This window comes from Falco naumanni, chromosome 9 (assembly GCF_017639655.2).
Source record: "Falco naumanni isolate bFalNau1 chromosome 9, bFalNau1.pat, whole genome shotgun sequence".
Classification (NCBI taxonomy): domain Eukaryota; kingdom Metazoa; phylum Chordata; class Aves; order Falconiformes; family Falconidae; genus Falco; species Falco naumanni.
The window spans coordinates 47588264-47608289 of record NC_054062.1 but is presented as its reverse complement, the minus strand read 5'-3'; the positions used below and the strand labels follow the sequence as shown (position 1 = coordinate 47608289).

General features: G+C 43.1%; 1 long non-coding RNA gene across 2 annotated transcripts in view; it reads right to left on the bottom strand.

The window, feature by feature from the left end:
• The window catches only part of LOC121094037, a 49418-nt gene extending 30398 nt beyond the window's left edge, over nucleotides 1-19020 (bottom strand). For both annotated transcript variants that reach the window (XR_005829718.1, XR_005829719.1), the window contains exons 1-4: nucleotides 14736-19020; nucleotides 14425-14558; nucleotides 10711-10864; nucleotides 3145-3344 (exon numbers count right to left, since the gene is read on the bottom strand). This is a non-coding gene — a long non-coding RNA (uncharacterized LOC121094037). The remainder of the gene's footprint in view (nucleotides 1-3144; nucleotides 3345-10710; nucleotides 10865-14424; nucleotides 14559-14735) is intronic.
• Between the last annotated feature and the right edge of the window lie 1006 nt (nucleotides 19021-20026).

Sequence of the window (20026 nt, the reverse complement as noted above, 5' to 3'; positions counted from 1 at the left end):
CGAAAGGTAAACTTTCTTATGTATTTTAGTCTTTTGTGTATCTTCAGGTAACATCCTATATAATTTCTCTTAAGAATGTCCAAAACAATTGACATATAGTGATAGATTAATGAATGACACTCTACTTCACAGTCCTTCTTTTTCCCCTAGATACCTTGGTCTTCATGTGACAGGTACTCAAACGGTTTTTACTTTCTATTTCTTTTTACCTTAGGCATACTGAGTGTTTTAATGGTAAGATACACTGTCGTAGTCCCTTATTTAGAAGCTTTTAAAAGTGTATCTTTACCCATATAGTCCAGGTCAACTGCATTTAAAACAATTGCCCTTAAACAAACTCAGCACCTTCTACCTCTTTAACAAAGTCATTTTGTATCATTGTTGAGGAGATTTTGGATGGGCAAGGAGAAATGATGCACTGCACAAAATCTGGAGCTACAGAATTGCACACTTGACACCTCCACCCATAAACATGTCACCTCATTTCCAACAACTGGTGACACAAGGCTGTACCAAATGTTATGCAGGGCCGTGTGGTCACCTACTCAAGCAAATGAAAGGCAGTGTTCATAACCAAAGGCTCTTGACCTGATGATGACCCACTGACTCCGCTTCTTAAGAGACTTGTATGAGGAAAAACCCCAAAACACTAGAGTGCTCCTTTGGGCAGTTTTCTGAGGAGAGGCAGAGGGAAGCTTGTGAATCTTGAAAGACGTTTTCCTGAATCCAAGGAAGGCTCCTCTGTATTTTTCAGATTCGTTATCCTGCTGTAGTTAAATTAACCAGAATAACTTTCAGATGCCTGTGCTGTCATTTATTAACAATACTTGTCATTCTGTCCTAAGATGCACTAAAAATGTGGAATGGCTCTTTCTACAGCACGACAGCAAATGCAATGCTGAAGCGGTCTAGATGAACAGAGAAACACGTGGAACAATGTAGCCTAGGTGCTACCTTAGTCATCTCAAATACTGCAAAAATCTCATTTAGATGTCTGTAATTGGGAAGAGAGCTGAAGACAAAAACTAAAGTATCAGTGGGAAGGCTAATGCAGGTAAAAACAAATTTGTAAGAGAAGATGGAACTGACTTCACTCTAAATCTTGATGATTTAAATCTGCTTTAAACTCCACAGATCCTGTCGGTGGAAAAACAAATAAAAGACATGAAAAAATGGAATGGGAAAAATACAAGTTAATGCTGTTCAAATACAAAGTGAAATGAGGCACCTGAAGGCAGTGGTGTCATTGAACAGGGCGTTTTTACACAGATGTCACCTCAGAATAAATGCTATTGTTATTTCTGGGTGAGACACCCGGGACTGGTTTCACAGAATGAGTACATGCCTTACAGAAACTCTTCTCAAGTGAAATGCAATGAAAACAGAGCACAGTGCTCCACCGGAGGAGTACCGATGGACACCAGCTGAGGTCCACCCTGCAACAAGGCAGCTTCAGCTCCAGGCTGCTACCACCCAGCTCCACCTGCACCCAGGAGCCACCCACACGTTATTTTTGTCTGGGATTTACAGTTTGCTTGATGGGCACTAGGGAAAGGAGGTCTGTATTAAGGAAAACGGGAGACATAAAAGGAATGAAGTACACATCTAAGAACATTAGATGCATACAGTAAAGATTTAGTAGATAAGAGGGGGAAAAAAGACAGAAAGACAAGAGACCTCATTAGTATGTTAAAACATACCAAAAGATCCATATAAAAGAGATACAGAGCCATTGGACGGTTCACAAGTCAACACCTTTGTTCAAACTTTGGTGAAATCTATACCACTTAAATAACATAGAAAGTATATTGTCTAATGCTATTGAAATCAGTCCAGCTGAAACTTCATGCTCAGGTTTGAGAAACTGTGAAAAAAGTTTTTGAGAAATTCTGACAGAAAGAACAACAAAACTGAGATTTGGGTTCATGTTTATCACTATCAGAGAGTAACATCATTTGGAGGTTGTCAGCATGAAATAAAAATATTCAATATAATGTTACCTCAGACAACTTTCTTTTTTTTTCATTGGGCTTAAACTTCACCTAAGTCTTTGGTAGTGAAAGCAAATTTGGCTCCTCAAATGCCAAAGACATAAGTGAAATATTTTCAAAACAATTTTTGAAATGGGGCAGAAAAAAAATGACCTGTAATCAGACAGTACAATTCCAAATAGAACTGTTTTCACAGGTAGCATCGCTTCCCTTTTATCAAAGAGGTTTTAGTTTTTTCTCACTATAGCATTACTGCCTAGTCACCCAATCAATGTCAGCCTTGAAAAACAAATAATTAACCAACCAACACCCACTGGTCGTTCAAAGCCCTTTACCTTTGCAAAGAATACATTTCACAGCAAGTCCACTGCAGAACGATGTTACACTTCGGTTGCATTGGACCTAGAGCAACACTTGGCATTTTCCCCATTTCCCACCTCTACAAAAATAATGGCTGGACCTGCAGCCTCTTACCCTCCCGCAAGCACTGGCCTCTTCAGCAAATTCTTGTTACTGTCTTGTCCTCAGGGAAAACCTTAGATGTACAGGCTTATCTCAGTGATTTAAACACAGCTACCTAAGGATGTGATGGATTTCCTTTATTTGCAGTCTTCCAGTCAAGACTAGATGGATATCTAAGCAACATGTTATAGCTCAAACAGGGAGAGAGGTGCCTGATGCAGAAATTACAGGGTCAGATTCAAAGGCCTGTGTTATGTGGGAGGGCAGACAAGGTGAGCTTGTACTTCAAACCAGAGCATCTACACTATAAATTTCAAGGATGTCCGTAAAAGTATGAAATGCACAAGGAATTTAACGCAAAGCATTTAGCTTTTCCCTTTGTCTGAGCTGTAACCCCAGGCTTTGCCTTTCCACCACATCATTCTGAAAGGAAATTAATTTCCCTGCTCACTAGTTTTACTGAAATTATTTAAGGTAATTGCTCAGCTACCACTTACTTGAGCATAGAAACTTTCTTAACCCCAAAGCTCTCTGATTTCAACACTTCCCTCCGACAAGAGCTCCACCTGAAACAAAAATAATTTCTCTCCTTAACCTTTCAACCCAGAACTCTCCATTCAGCTTAGAATGTAACCCTAGGGAAGAGGATTTCCCTCTCCTTTTCCTTCATATTAGATATTTACTCACCTACCTGTTTTCATCTTAGCCTTTCCTCAGACCCTGTCCTGGTTCACAGGACAGCCATGGAGCATCATTGGAAGCAAGGAGGGTCGACCTGCAGGGAAGTTCCTCAAAGGGTTCAGGAAATCTTCAAAGAAAGGATGGAGTGGATACACACACATATAACACACTGGTGTGATGGAGCTTCTGCCTGTCCAGGACCTCTTGCTGCTGTAGGAACATAAAATTTAAAACTTATTATATGGTGTTTACCACATGGCTGTGGGACAGAAGTCCTCAGTAACTGCTCAGGCTCCCTTAACCTCCTTGGTTCTCTATTGCTTTGTGGCTTTTTCTGCCCCTTCAGGGAGGGGTTGGAGAGAAGGGAAGGGGGCAACAGAAGGTGGGTCCACTCCATCAGGCTAGATGTATCCAAAGGTCGCAGCCAAAGGCTGAATTAACTTGCCTGTTACTTTCCTCACCCACAGCCAAAGGCTGAATTAACTTGCCTGTTACTTTCCTCACCCACAGCCAAAGGCTGCCTTTGGTTACTACTTCCCTGACCTAGAACCAGTCTTTGCTCTGTAGCCAAGAGTGTCAGCTCAGGGGAAACACTGGCAGTGTCCTATTAACACGTTCCTTTCTTAAGTCCCAACTTCTTCCGAAGATCAGGCAGGGACAGCATGTGCCACGCTTGGCTTCTGTACAGCTGCTAGGGAAGGGTGGGCATGCAGCACGCTGGACCTGACTGCAGGGTCATTCCTGGAACCTGAGGAAGCTCAAAAAGAGAAGGAAACAACACTGCGAAAACAAGTCTCCTGCTTTGTAACAAAACAAGCCAAGGAAGTGCCAGGTTATCGTGAAACGGAAGCAGCTGAAAAATAGTAAAAAGAGCTGATACCCGCAGTATCGAGAAAAGAGCTCATTCCAAATACAGTGTTGGGGGGAAGCTGAAGTCATGTAACTCTAAACAGAAACGGGATCACGTTGGCTACCTGCAAAAACACAACCGTAATGCTAATCTCAGAAAGTGAGAGCTGCGAGCTGAGCAAGCCCCAGTGGGGGTGCCAGCAGCTGCCCAGATTTCTTCGCACGGGGCCTTTATGAGCTGAGCACTTTACTGAGCATGTTTTCTTTAATATTTATTTTCCCAGAACCAGTCTGATCTCATGTTCCAAGAATGAAACCCTGGCATGGAAGTGGCATATCTGCTAGTTAATGTCAACATTTGATGTGCAATCAGACAGCAAACAGAATTTCATATTGTGGTAAAAAAAAATGAGTTACTATTTGCTTTAATTCCATTTTCTTTCTGTCAGATACATTAAGAGTCTTGTAAATAAGTAAAAGAATTTCATTCTTACCTGTAAAAAGAAAAAAGGAAAAAAAATCCACCTCCTTCTACAAGTTCCAGCCAAATGTTACAATATCCAGCTAGTAATGAATAGCTTGAAACATCTTTTGCAGAAAATATCATAATAAAAGACCCCAGTGATTTGCACGGTACTAAACTATTAAGGAGGGAAAGAGCAAACTTAACTGTGAATGTACTACCCTGTAGCAAAAGGAAATTCCTCCCCGACTTAAAAATTGGGAAGGCTAGACTAAGTGATCATACCAAGTGGGTACAGCCACCAGCTACAGAACCTATGCCCTGAGCGAATAACCCAGCTCATCCGTGTGCTTTATTGTCCAATACTTTTCTGGACAAAAGACCACAGGAGATCACGTTTCATACCGTGGTGTCCCACGTCTGGGAAGAAGCGAGCAGTTGGGACTCCCACTCTGTGCAGAGGTGGTGCTCACAACCACTAGGACTTAGTCTTAGGCTCACAAATGCGCTCATTAATGACAACCACCGCTGGCAGAGCACTTCTGTAAGTCTTAGAGCAGAAACACCTGCAGCATATCCCACCCTGGCAGGGAAATGGAGCTGGTGACCTAACAGTCTTTTCCACCTCTAACTTCTGGGGTTTTATGAATTGTCAGTCACACCTAAGTGTGATATCGCTATAAAATCCCAGCCACGTAAGAAGCTGGCAGAAATCTTGGGCTGTGCAGCTCTGTGGTTTTAGGCTTAGCTGTGTCCCAAAGACTGAAAGGAGGTAGAAGACTTTTAAGGATCAGTGTTGACAGTTGCCTTCAGATATATTCAAAGGTACAAAATGCAATTACGTAGACAGCAAACTCACCTGCAGTTTGGGCTGCAGGACAGACGTAGCTTTGAAAGAAACAATAAAGGAAAAAGAAAAATAAACCAAACTCCCTCTAAATACCACCTGTATGGAGGAGAGACTGATATGGCTTTGGTGTTCCAAAGGTTGGCAGGGATTTCCCTGTGTTGCAGGAAGTCACTAGAGCAAAACAAGGGAGGTAACGCAGAGCCTGTGCCCACTGCTGGCTCTCTGCTGAGAGATGGCCACGTCAGCTCCATGGAAGTGGTTGAACATGGGTTCTCCATGACCCCTACCTGGCCACTGCTACCCTAACACTGGGGCAGATCTCACTCTTCAGTGCATTTAGTGCACCGCAGTGGGATGGTCTCTTTGTTTCAAGTATGGCAACAGTTTAATAAAGCAATAAAAATGCATACGAAACAGAAAGGCAGAACTGTTTTCTCCCCCCTCAAAAATCCTGTAATGGGGAAAAAAATGCTGGAAACCAGGTCTTCAAATCATACACCAGTGCTCCAAGCCTGGGACTGTCCTTCATCTCGCTGTACGACTGTCAGAGAGATTAGTTTTTCTATTGTATATATGTATATGGCACCTGTATTTTTCCAGAATTTGGAAGGGGTTGTTCTATAGCATGATTTAAATCATGCCATAGAAAAGGGCCACTCAAAATGCAGAGCTGCAAAGCAGAACTGCCAAGCCATCTGAGGTATTTTAAATGAGATTTTGGTCCAGGTCCCTCTCCACCATGTCCTCATGTTGGGAAAGTATATCCAGAGCTGACCCGGCTTTCCCAGGTGTTTTCTACTGGGACAGAGTGCAGAGTGTGCAGTTAATCACGAGTGCATTCAAGTGTCCTAAGGTCTTTGGGTGAAAGCTGTTACAGACATTGAAAAAGTGTTTAATAATCAGAGCCCCATGTCCTGAGTGCAGGCTGGGTTCACGAAAGTTCACACACCTCTGAAGAGGTTTCAGCCAAAATGTAAGCAAGCCAGAGCCAAACTGCGGTTTCAGGCGGTGGCAGGGACTGCACGTTGCTGGGAACCCCTCCCGGGAAAAGCAGGGCAAGTACATCTGCAACGCCCTTTGGGGTGACCCGTGCGATGCACCTGGGACAGGAACCAGTCTCAGAAGGTGCCAACACGCTCTACCCAGAGAGACACCATTCAAATCACCGCTAAGTGATCTCGATCCAGGGGCAGGCAGCTCAGGGGTTTTATCTTGCTGTGAAAGGCAAGCGCATACTGAATTTCCAGGATCGTGACTACGTCGTAAGGGGCATGCTGAATACTGCTACAGGCACAATGTTACGGGGTGCAGTGGCTTACAGTCGACAAAAACATACTGTTTATCGCAACTACCTTACTTTCAAATCATTTCAGTTGAAAATACACATAGTGATCATCCTCATAAGAAATCAGTATATGGTCCTTCAACTAACTGGAAATGCATTGGCAAGTCAAAATGCCCTGTTTTTTCTCATGTGCAGTACGCTCTCATATAAAGAAACCGGACATATGAAGGCTTTTTCCTCTGGAGGAAGAGGAGTTGGGATGAAGACTTTGCCTCTCTTTTAAGATGAGGGTGGAACAGATTCAGCATGTTCCTCTTACAAATACAGACAAATGCAGCACTCCAGTCCGGTGGGACAGTAATGAAATGGACACCGTATTCCATGGTATTACACTGTACGGACTGTTATGGCACAGCAATCGAGCTGTGAAACACACACAAAAATAATAATAAAAAAAAAAAAGCCAAAAGAAAAAAGAAGGTGATTTCTACTTCTGCTTTATGCAAATAGAGGCAATGGAAGATCTGCATTGTGTAAACTTATTCTTAAGAGAAGAAAAGGACAAAATCATCATAAATTAAAAAGTCATACCCATTGTAAAAATTTCCTAGCGCTTTTTCCTTAGTTTTGATCGATGTACTTTAAGACTACAATTGCAAAATGTTTGGTGTATTTTTATTACATAAAAAGCTTGGACAGGATTTTTTTCCTCTGCTGGGATAGGAATTATCCCAACCAACCTTAGATGGCTGAAGATGCATTTATCTGCAACTTCTGTAGCAGTCAGAGAGAAGATAAGTAAACTTCTCGGTTCTTCAGGAACGAGGCATGGAGAGGAAAGAGACTCTTACCCTATACAAACCAACATATACGCAAGGAGGTATCTGCAATAAGGTTGGCTTAGGGAGTCATGTCAAAAAAGGATTGCATTCCCTTTATTCTCTGGTTGGAAGTTCCCCACAGAGGTCGCGCCTCCCGCCGCCGAGGTGGGGGTAGAAGCAGACCTTGGCCTTTCACAAATCGCTGGCAGGGGCCCACCTGCTCCCACCCCCTCTGTCCACCCCCCCTGTCCCCACTGCGCCGAGCGGGAGCTCTGCCGTGGGCCTGCAGTGCGCCGGGGCGAGCGGGACACCGGCCTTGAGGCAGAGGGACTGGGGGGGCGGGAGGTGGCACAGCCTGACACAAACACCTCAGCAGCACAAGGACGTCTGCATCCACTGCTCTCCTGCAGGCTGCAGGCTCCCTACTGCCTTCCTCATCCTCCTGTGTTAAATGCTTTTGATTATCATTGCATTGTTTCTCCGAGGTGTATCATACAGTTCTCTGTACCAGCTGTATGCAGGTTTTGTACCACTTTAGACAGCGCAGCGGACACCTTAACACAACACTGAACCATGCCATGGCGCTGCGGGTTTTTTCTGCCATAAACTGATTAAGTATCAAGAGAAGTTAATCATTAGACGGCTAGTTGTACATTAAGACAGACTCCCTTCTTTGTCTTCCAGCATATTAAATGCCTTCTTCTTTGAAATGCCACATAAAAGTGATAGATACCCTTTCTTAAAGAGTCAGGCATCTAGTCAAGTTACGTTTTATATTAGTTCAGTGACAAAGAGCCCTCCTTGTTTAAATATAGAAGCGTAAAGCAGATAAGGTGAAGTAAGCTGGCTGCAGCGAGAGCGCCAGCTCTGCTCCCCGTCCAGATAAGCAGCTGGAGGGGCAGGGGAGTATCTGCTGTGCAGGTTTGCACCGTGTGAGTTGCAGCGTGGAGAGTGGAGACAAGGGTACGACGAGAAAATAAATGAAGCTAAGGCCAAAGATGCAAATGGTCAAATGTATTTGTGATAACACGATGGAAAGCTGTTGGCATTTCCTAAGGGGCATTTAATGGATTTGGAAAGATAGTTTGGCATGGAAGCTGCTTCTTAAAACAACTTCAGAAATGGAGCAAAGTCTCCCTGTGTACGCTGAAAAGGGTGTGTGCATGTGTGTACGTGTGCGCCTGGGTGTGCTCGCTTGCGTGTGTGTGTGGGGGTTATCCTTCCAGGTAACATTTGTGTTTAGAGAGCTCCAGGAGTGCTGTCAGAAGTAATGCCATCTCCTCAAAACACACACACACAGTTCTAAAGAAAAGGTGAATGAAGAGGGAGGCAGAAAAGAGGACTGAGTGAGAGACCAAGCAAATCCCCTTCCTGAATCACTGGGAAAAAAGTTTCTTCCCAGAGGAATGATAAATTATATTTTAGCTTACCAGCTTTTACAAGGTAAAACTGTTGCTCAGGAGAATAAACGCCTACTTTGTGTGTCCCCCTGGAACCAGAAGGCAATCAAGCCAGGGCTCAGCTAACGTATAATCTATATTTACATGTCAGAAAGAAACAACCACCCTTATTTAGATTCTTGATTTACAATCCCTACTTTTCATACAAGCCTGTCATTCCTAGTGAAAGAATGCAGAGTAGATTTATGGGATCTGCATTATGCCTTAAATCTTCATAGCATTTTTAAAGCACTTTTATGACTCATCCTAAGTAATGTTTTCCCTCTATTTTCAAGACATTACTGTGTAAAACAGATTCAAATCTTTACCTTAAAAACAAGATCATTTTAACTAACCATGCTGGCATCAACCCTACTGCAATGCTAAACCTTGTCAGCAATGTCCTTATAAGCCTCTGTTTTCCAGGGTTCATGGCCTGAACGTAAAATGTGCTTTGTACTAAGGTTTGTCTGATAAGATCTCAACCTGCAAGAACAGTGAATTTGTTTTCACCATCACAGTCAAAATAAAATAAATCTCTGGAGGCTCTGTAAATTAGATAAAGGTAAAAAGCCTGATTCTGTGCCTTCTCCCCCATACCAGGCTCCTCTTTTCTTTCAGAAGTCTGCTTGAAATATATGTCAGCTCAGGTTCAGCTCAGTTAAGAGCAGAAATATCCCAAGTATATTAATCAAATGCATACATACAAAAATGCTGGCTGGGCACAGGTGTGTGTATCCACGCATGGACACAGCAATGCAGAGCTGGTGGTTAAGCAGCACTCTCAAGAACTGATGTCCTTTAGATAGAAATTTAAATATTATCAAAGAAGTAAATAGTGAAACGTCCTTAAATGAGTTTGTAAGGAATGAGTTTCTTAAGCTTTTTTTTTTAATGAAAGAAAGCAGCAAGTAGGTCATGCTAATATGTTATTAGAAAATATAAATATATACACTATAGTCACTAGTAAGATCTTTCAGTGAGACCACTGACAGCAAGCACAACATTTAGGAGATATATTTGCAGAAATTATGTCCTTCATTAATGACAAATTGCATAGCACAGATCTCTGCACCATATCTAAACTGTTGCTAAAATTTCCTCACAATGATTGCATCTTTTGCTAGAGTCCTAAAAGAGTTGACATGGAGCTGTTGGCGTGGGTCCAGAGGAGACCACGGAGGTGGTCAGGGGGCTGGAGCCCCTCTGCTATGGCGCCGGGCTGGGAGAGCTGGGGCTGCTCAGCCTGGGGAGGAGAAGGCTCCGGGGAGACCTTAGAGCAGCTCCCAGCACCTACAGGGGCCGGCAAGAAGCTGGAGAGGGGCTTTGTACGTGGGCACGTGGTGACAGGCCAAGGGGGAACGGCCTTAAGCTGGGAGAGGGGAGATGTAGATGAGCTGTGAGGCAGAAATTGTTCCCCGTGAGGGCGGCGAGGCGCTGGCCCAGGCTGCCCAGAGCAGCTGTGGGTGCCCCATCCCTGGCAGTGCTCAAGGCCAGGCTGGATGGGGCTGGGGGCAGCCTGGGCTGGGGGGAGGGGGCCCTGCCCGGGGCACGGGGTGGGACTGGGTGGGCTTTGAGGTCCCTTCCAACCCAACTCGCTCTGTGATTCTATGACTCAGCTTCACCAGACAGGAACACCAGTGACAGGGACTAGACCAGTATCCCCAGCACCCCTCTGGCTGCAAGCCCGACTGCTGCCCCCTCTCCCGGCAGCTGCACTCGTACAGCTTGTGTTCTCGGCGGCACGGTAACTCAGCCTCAGCGAGAGATGGGCGATACCTCAGCACAGAACAGCCAAGAGCCTGGAGTGATCCACACAGTTTGGGGAGAACTGGGAACTGTGGAGGCAAGAAAGAGCAGTTCACCTACCTCTCAGCTGATGCAGTGGTCATGAGTCAGCCATGGAAAAGGTGAGCTTTGGTGACACTGCCCACAGCCATAGCAGACACGGTGCCATCCTGGGAGGAAGCAAGAGCTCCATCAAGGCAGCCCCGCCAGGTGCTAGGCACTCAACTTTCAAAACCTGGGCAAGACGCAAGGGACAAAACCAATCCGGATCACTTTCTTGATATAGGTCTCTCAATTCCAATGACATTTTAAGTATGTAAATTTCCCCCTAGATTTTGCCATCAGGGTCTTCAAAATGACTTCTTGGAAATGCAAACATAAACATATAAGAATCCATTTCATGGCTCAGATTAAGCTTCAGTATCTTTATCTTATATTTTATCTTAAGGTCTTAACCTTTTCTTCATGATGAAAGAAATGGAAAAACTTTGGGGTTTGTTTTTATTTTTTTAAAAATAGAACATGTTCTAACATATGGTTACTTAATGTGAAAGTGTTCAAAATGGGTAGAAAAGTCCGTTATGCACCAGGTTGTTACAAGCCAGAGTAAGTATATATCAAATACTATGAACAGAGAAAGAAAAATAAATTGGGAACAGCAAACACTTCCAGTAAATTATAAACATGCTTTAGACCATCTTGAATAACATTTAAAAGCACTCAGAATATTATCCCACTAAATTATGTGTTTACTCTGGATTCAGCCTCGCAACCTTCAGCCATATGAATAGTGTCATCCATAGGAACAGGATTGTGAAGGTAAAGACCACTCACTTGAGTACATGTTAAAATTTTAGAGTCTGCTGTTATTTCCTTAAATCCTTTAAAACTAAATTTTTCCATTTGCAATAGCATTTGATAAGAAAACCATTTTTTAAAACATCAGTCTCCATTCCAAGCTGGTCAAGCTTTACAGATCAAAATCAGTCATAAACACATCTACTACCTTGGTAAATATTTAGATTTTTCAGTAGCTTTTCTTCAAGTGTCAGAAAACCAAGCAATTAGTTTAAATTTTGTGTAAACAATATTAAAAGTCAGTATCTACTATGCACAGAAAAGAACATCAAAATACACCATCACACTGTGACACACTATATTAAAAATACCTCCTTCTCAAGGATTTTATTAATAAATATCCATAAAGTCTAGTTACTGGTAGGTGTTAAAAAGAAAATCATATTTTGGACACATATATGCCACTTCTAAAGCCACAAAAGAGGTCAGGATCAACAAGTAAACAAACTCAAAATTCCTACCTCCTACATTCCTACTGATGAACATTGATATTTGTATACAATTAGGCTAAATTCTAGGAGAAGAATAAATAAATAAAGAAAGAAGAAAAAAGAAAACCCTGGGGACTTAGCAACAGAGTTCAAATTACTTGCAGACACCCAGTATTGATAATACTCACATACTTTAACAGGCATCAACATGAGATGTGATTATACAATATTTAGTGTTCTTGGCTTTGGTCAGCCAAATCGTTAAACAGATGCTTAAACCGGAGTGTGTGAGGAGTCACACTGAAACATCACGCAGCTGCGTGCCAAACACTTCAGCTCTACAGCCTGCTACTCCGAAGCGTGGGTTTGCCATTCCCCAGCTATTTTCAATATTTAAAGTTGAAACTCGAGTGCAGTTTCTGTCCTTTGCTGCTAATCTTTGCAGCATGGGAGGCAAAACAAATAGCAAACCTTTCCTCCGAGGGAAGGAGGTCCACGACCTCGCCTAAAAACTCACAGCCGGGAGCTCATGGGGGGCGCAGGGTTAAAGCCTCTGAAAGCCTGATCCGCTGTTCTGCCATGACAAAGGCACCTGAAGCCCCCAGGAAAGCTCCTCGAGTCTAGACAGGGACCAGACTGCAAAAGCTCCGTCTGGCACTATGAATCAGCTACTCCTCTTCCTTCCCTACCTGATGGACTCCATCCAACGAGCAGAGCCCCCCTGCCAGGTAAGACCCCACGTGAAATACTGCACAGCAAAGCATCAGCAGGTATTCCTGCCCACCGCCTTCCAACAAGGGTCCAACCAACAGACTCCTGCTCGGTTTACATACCAGAAATTTCTTAGTTGGAACAGCTCCGTTGGGACAGGTTGGATAAATACTTTCCCAAAACAGGGTGCTCTAGTGACAAAGTTCTGCCTCCAAAGCCCAATGATGTACGTTCCTGTCTTTTCACAGAAAAAGACGTGGCTCAAAGGCCATTAGTGGTCACATTTGTCTCATGGTTTCAAATATCTAGGGTCAAGTGGCTTAACATGCTGATGAAAAACCTTTCCCTCATAAGGCTGGTGGAGCAGGTTGCCCCTAGAGCCTGCGAGGTCTCCATCCTTAGAGGTTTCCAAGCCCAGGACTTCAGGAAGCCCTGCACAACCTGGTGTGATCCCAGAGCTGACCCTGCTCAGCGCAGAAGGTTGGATTAGAGCTCTCCTGAGGTCCACTCCAGCCTGGATTACCCTGGAGTGCTAAGAATGCATTCTCCCTCTCTCCCTCTGCCCCCAAATTAAGTTTTCTGTAGGAATATTTCCATTTGTGCCTTATCACTTCCTTCAGAATGCCTGCTGACACCAAAGGAAAGCTCAGGTTTGGTCAGAATTACGTATTTATCAATACTGCTAGCCATCTCATACATACACTGTTATTCTGCTACTGTCAAAGCCACAATAATTTCCCCCCCCAAAGTGCCAGCTGCAGCCTTCGAACGACCATTGTAATGAAACGCTTTATTTTCAAATGTGTCATTTATAGAAGCAGGAAATGTTTTTCGACTACTGAACTTTCCAATAGTCAGGAGCACACTTTTTCCCTCTTAACAAAAGCTTTTACTAGTTCAAATGTATAACCTGTGTGGAGGAGTTTATGGCTGAACGCATTGAAATACCTGGATGCCTGTTGAAACTCAAAAGGTCTTTTAAGCTAAACCAGATAATGTAATTTATACAGACAACAAAAATATTTAATGCAGACAGAAAATTAGAGTGTAAGAGTCCGTGAGAAGACAGTTACCTAATCTTCTGCCTCTGCACGATCAATCTGCGCTGTTCCTAGCATATCTGTGCCTTGGTTTCCTTACAAACGAACCTTCTCTGGTACAGATTCCAAAATCTCCCTTGGCAATTTTTACGTCAAGATGCTATCTGACAAGGGTATCATCACACGCTCTGATGGCTTTGGCTCTCATTGCTACCTGAAACGTGTCTTGTTTTCAGTATGACTTTTTTCTCCCCATCACGTATATACCATCTAACCGGAGCTCGTACACCAACTGACCTCGTGCTGAGTAGATGTGTTTACATGCTACCTCACCAACCCATACGTGTGAGGGAACCTATTCTCTGACAGCTTAGGAATTGTTCATTTAAGCATTGAATCTCTTGACCACTAAAAGCTGAACATTCATTTAGCTGGAGATAATTAGCATTGACAAGTAGGGGCAAGTTATCAACAACAGACACAAAAATGCATATAACTTGTTGAAGCATGAGCTATCCTTGCTCTAGGACTGCATTAGCTCACACATTCCTCTCTTGAAAGCTTTTTATTAAGTATACACTGTGTATGCCTTAAAGCTAGCGCTCCCTTTTTGGCTTCATCCAATTTGGGGTATGAATAAACCACTTCAGAGAAAACTTTTCTGGAGATGATGAGAATAGTATTGGCTAATGCCGTGTACTCCCTGCCTTAACTTCATGTCCCAGTGCTGGCTCCGAGCCTGCTGATCTGGTTACCTTATTGCATGACCATAAGCAGACTTTACAAAGGTCTCTTGTGAGATACCGAACCAGCAAAGATGTGACGGGATGTAAGCCTGAGTCTCCATCCCAGCTATAGGGAAGCCTTTAGAGGAAACAGGAAGGTGACACTGAAAGAAAGAGAGAGAGAGGGGTCAGGAAGGGGATTCTGAATGAGGAGTGACAAGACAACAGGAATTCATTCTACAATAGTTTAGAAAAACTAAAGGTTATCTGTGGATTTCCCTCCCTCCCCCCCCCCCCCCCCCCCCCCCCCGAAAAAAAAATTGCAATGGGAAAGCAAATACTTCTGGAGATTTACTAGGTTGGTGGCCAGCTACTCACTTGGTGGTTGGGTGCTCACAGGTGTGCGTGACCTCCAGGCTGCTGACTTGACTCTGATGTCCTCATTTGACCAAGATCCATCGTAGCCACGGCAATCTTAGCCGTAAGATCTGGTTTTGGAATCGGATGTGTTGCTATGAAAATTTCAGTTCAAAAAAACTCCACTTACTATTGAAAACAAAACTTTTATTCAGCTTTTATCTTCTGACCAGCTCTGGGTACAGTTTGGTTACAGGACAGATGGCTTCTTTATCTGGGCCACAGGATCAAACAATCATCTGCCAACCGAAATGCAGGCTCATTGACAGATCAGAAGCTATGACTACTTCCCAGGGCATAATGTAAGAGGTAATGACTTATATTTAGAAGATGGTAAAGAAATACGTAGGATTTTAGTAAACTGAAACAGAAAAGTCATTTCTGATCAAAGAGACCTCCACAAAACTCTTAGTTTACTGTGGGCCAGAAGCTATCTGAAGGTCACGCAACTGATGTTGCATGTCCTACCTAAACTTAGAAGATGAAGTATAAAACAACACCGTAAATCAAATACCTGTGGATCACAAACATCGTTTCTCAATGTTACAGCTACCACAATAAATGTGAAACCTCACAGTTCATTACGGACATCCCTGACAGGGAGATTATTCCTGTTTCCCCATGTGACAGGGTAAAATTCTGGAGTGAAGGCTCAGTAAAGAGCCACTCATGATTTCCTTCCCAGCTGGCATACAACAAAATTTCATTAACCTCAGATGACCAGAAATGAGATTACCAAATACCTCGATAAGGACTAATTAATCTTTTTTGTGCCTGTTAATTTTGTGATACTGCTATATATCTGAATAGTTTTATACGAGAAAATATAGCAGCATGGCTTCTTCTTCCCCCCTCCCCCTTTTTTTTTTTTTTTTTTTCAATTGAGATTCTTATTTGTTACCTTTTTAGAAAAAAATATCAAAAAGCATGAACAGCTTCTCTAAATTAGGCCTGGGTCTGCAGAGGGATCAAAGGCACGTTAAAGCAGTCATCATCTTAAGTAGTTCACAGTTTGGTTTTCTTTAGAGGATTTTAAATTTGGGCTCAAAATGCTATGAGACAAAACATATAAGCAGCAACCCCCAATAAACTCAAATCTACAAGGATCATCCATGAAAATTGTAATATATTCAACACACAATTTTTTTTTGTATGAATACAGTTTCACACACAGTGAAATTTGGTGTTTTACTAAACGCAATCTTTGCGTTTCATCAATATTAAAGTAAGTATCATTAACCTGTTGCGCATTTGTGTACACCCGAATTAGTAATGATGATCCCAGTTTAACTGCCTGAGTTTGCACAAAAACCTCAAAGGCTTGAGAGGGGTAGATAATCTCTGAACAGCAAATCTGGACAGTATTCACCATGATTCAAAACCATATGCACCAAAAAACTTACCAGACCCCACTAACGCATCTAACTGAACGTTTTTTACTGGAAAGTTGTCCTGCTTCTTTTATTCCCCAGGCAATTTTGGTGAATTTCATGTATTTTTTCATCCAGGTTGAGCCAGACAACACTGGAAAACTCAGGACAAGGACAGTTTTATGGGTACAATTTCTTCCAACGACTTTATTTACCTTGCCCTAAGATGATCCCTGTTGCTTATTTTTAGTGCAATTGTCTGGTTTTTCAGGAAGCCAACCTACTTTATGTCTGACCAGTCTTCCCAGAAGGTCTGTCCTGCTATGGAAAGCTCATCCGAGCAGCTTTGGGTGTTCAGTCACCAGAAAGCCTCTCTGCCACCAGTGGATCAGAAAGAGCTCGTATATTTGGAGGCTGTTGACATTGCTTTCTTATTTTACCAGTTTGTTACGAAACCTTGAATTCTTTACCTTGGGACATTTAGGTAGCATTTAGGTTTCTGCATTGCAACCTGTGTGTGAATGAACAGCGGCAAAGGCATCGTGTTCGCCAGAGAATCCCACTGCAGGGCACAGGAAGGGTTCAGTAAATACAACCGCTGCAGTATTTCCTCATTCCATGATTTTGCAGCAGCAACAAGTGATTATACAATAAAGTGCATTATACGCTTTTCCATTTACTTCGTCTTTCCAGTGCTGAACCTGCCCCTAGGATCCTGTAAACTCCTAGTCTGTTACGCCACACCTTTTAACCTACAGATTTCAGACAGTTTGCTATAGGAAGACAGAAACCACTCTCGCTTAACAGACAGGTAAGCACAGGAGAAAAAAGCAAGTGACTCAGGGGCAGAGCAAGGTGTAGAATCCATACGTCCTGCATCCTCCTAGGAAAGGCTGGGGCATTGCTGTGGAGATGATGCAGTCAACAGTCTTAAGGAGAAACTTTCCTATGGTAAATTGTTTATTGACATTTGCTCAGCTTTACCTTATTTAAATCCTGTTATACGTAACCTAGGTAAGTTAGTCCAGCTTTTCAGATGAAATTATCCGGTGCTGTAGGCAGAAAGTAAACACTGCATCAGGAGCGCTCCTCCAGCCTCCTTCATTAGCTTTACGTCTGCCTGACTTAAAACATTTGTTACCATTTTCCTGGAATCTTTAAGTTTAATTTGGAAGACGGTCACTATAAAAAGATTCTTCTGGGTACGACATGTGAAAATATGATAGCTAATAAAAGGTGCTGATTTACCAGCAAGAAGAGATGACAGTTTCTGCTTTAAAAAAAAGAATAAACCACCAAACAAATTCATCAACAATAGCTCTACAATGTTTCCACTCAATTTGAATTCATCCTCTGGATTTCACTTGACAGCACGGGACAAAGCGAGTCCTTGCAGCATTGTGCCAAACGTGCTATACACTCTCCGTTAAGCGGGCTGTGTACAATATTTAAACTGAACCATATTCCTTAGAGTTACCAGTCACAACTGCCACTGGAAAGCTGGTTTTATTGTGACCAGTAGTGCTGAACACACAATTTGCTTTGGGCTGTTAGGGACAGGAGTAGCGAAGGTTGCCTGCTTCAGAACATCATGCTAGGGCAGCATGCAGAAATGGAGAGCAACACTGTAGGCATGAGTTTAACTTTCTTTATAACCATTGATACCTACGGAAAAAAATAACAGATCAGGCAATTATTTATGTCTAGAAATGTCACCAGAACGTGCAAGTAAGGACACATTAGAGCAACCACTTTCTATCAATTAGCAGCCCGAGAAATATTTTTAGCGTGTCCATGTCTAGATTTTTCTGTTTTCATTAGGTGACTTGCCCAATATTACAGAAGACCTCCTGATAAAAGTCTTTCCTGAAGGAGTCACTACTGCTGGGAAGGTCAGAAATGATTTTCAGCATCTGCAACCTGACCACAATGCAATCTGCGTTTGGCTTTCAGGCAGAGGGCTGTGCAACGACGCCTTGGCGAAAGCACTCCTGAGCGGGAAGGGGAGCAGAAGCCATTTGGCAAAACTCACATGCCGCGTTTCAGCCAGGGCTTCGAAAGGAAGAGACTGACCCTGTCCCGCAACGGCACCAGCAACGCTGAACGTCACTGCACGCGCCGTCGTAGCCAGCGGCCTTTCGTACTTCGGGAAGAGCCGCAGCGGACAATGATGGTTGGCGTAAGCAGGGGGAGCCGGCAGTGAAAGCCTCGTGCACCCGCTGCGCCCACACGGGGTGCCGGCAGAAGGAGCCCCCCCGTGCTGGGATCTGGGGGACCCCGGCCACCCGGCACTCCGCCTGAAGCACCCAGCCTTGCGTGGGGGTCCGACCTGGCCGCTCTCCGGCTTCCGCACGCCGAAACGCCCTCAGCTTGACTTCGTGACGAACGGCTCGAAGCTGAAGCTGGACTAATTCAACCTGGAAATACAGCACACGTTTTTCCAGCAGAAGCTGCAATTTTAAATGAGACTTCAAATCTGGAGAGGGCACCTAAGAGCTGACCTCCTGCCTAACCACAGCCACCGGGCAGATGCAGAGTCATGTGGCACCTTGGAAGACGAGCTGGCTTTTCTACCTAAAGAATTCATGTATATCAAATACGGGCTTCATTTTTATCCTTTCCCACTGTCCAGAGACATCAGAAATCAGTTTAATTGTGTAGACTGTCAAGACTCCCTAGGAATTATGTGCACTTTCTCTCTCTGTCTCTCATAGAGAATCCATCTTTGCTCCGAATAATTACCGCCAGAGCTGAATTAGAACCTGCCAATGTTACAGAAAAGAATCCAACCCTTTTCTACAAACTTTCAAAGCAAATATGAATTTTCTTTGCTGGCTTTTTTTTCTCCTCCTCCTTTTTTTTTTTTTTTTTTTTTTTTTTTTTTTTATGTGCATCGTCATTTGATTCTCTTTGAATAACTTAGCATGAATGAATTTAGTGAAGGCGTGGTATATAAGAAATCTTTGGGCAGATCCTCAGCTGGTATACAATCGGCTTCAGAAAAGCTGTGTTCAGTTACGTCCTGAAGATGCATCACAGTGAATTTGAAAAGCTCTCTCGGAGATGATTCACCTCACGTGAATGTCAGTGTTCCCATCAGCTATCTCAGTTTAAGGATTTTAGCTATTGAGTCAGAGGACAGACAATAGTACGGGATTGAGCCCAAGCAATTAACTCTGCTTGGTTTTATTACAGAATCCTGAACTGGAGTCCCACAGAGAACCTGTAACACTGTTTGTCAAAGAAAACAAAGAAAAAATTTAAATAATCAAAAGTTCGGAAGACAAAATTAAACAGCAGTCCATGATTTGCACATAGAACATGTTTTTAAAAACACAAACCCAAAAGAACATTAATCGAAACCTTTAATCCCAACAAAGTATTCACTCTGAGATAATTACTGCCATAAAATCCTCTGCCACAGAGACATGGAGAAGAAAACCATCTTCAAAAGTTACATACGTAAGCAGCGTGGAACTTGAGAAAGGAGTTGGCAAGGAAGAAACCCTACAGAGACATGAAAAGAGGGAAAGATCTTGGAGGGAATGGAGCCTTTCGGCATAAGTCATTCCTCTGTGAAAATACAGTATCTTTTAGAAGACTCTGAAACGGGAAAAAGATGGGGAAGATTAGCCAGCAGAAAGCAAGTTCCTCTTATAAATAAGCAAACAAAGCGTAAAAAAAATAAAAATATAAATGAATAGCAGCTAACTGGATCTTGAAAAACAGTTGGGCCAACTGTAAGCAATACAGGTGATGAAAACTGAAATTACACAAGTTTTTACCCATGGCACAAGAAGTGCTATAATCCACCAAAAAATGTCTTCTGCTATTGGGATTCCTCC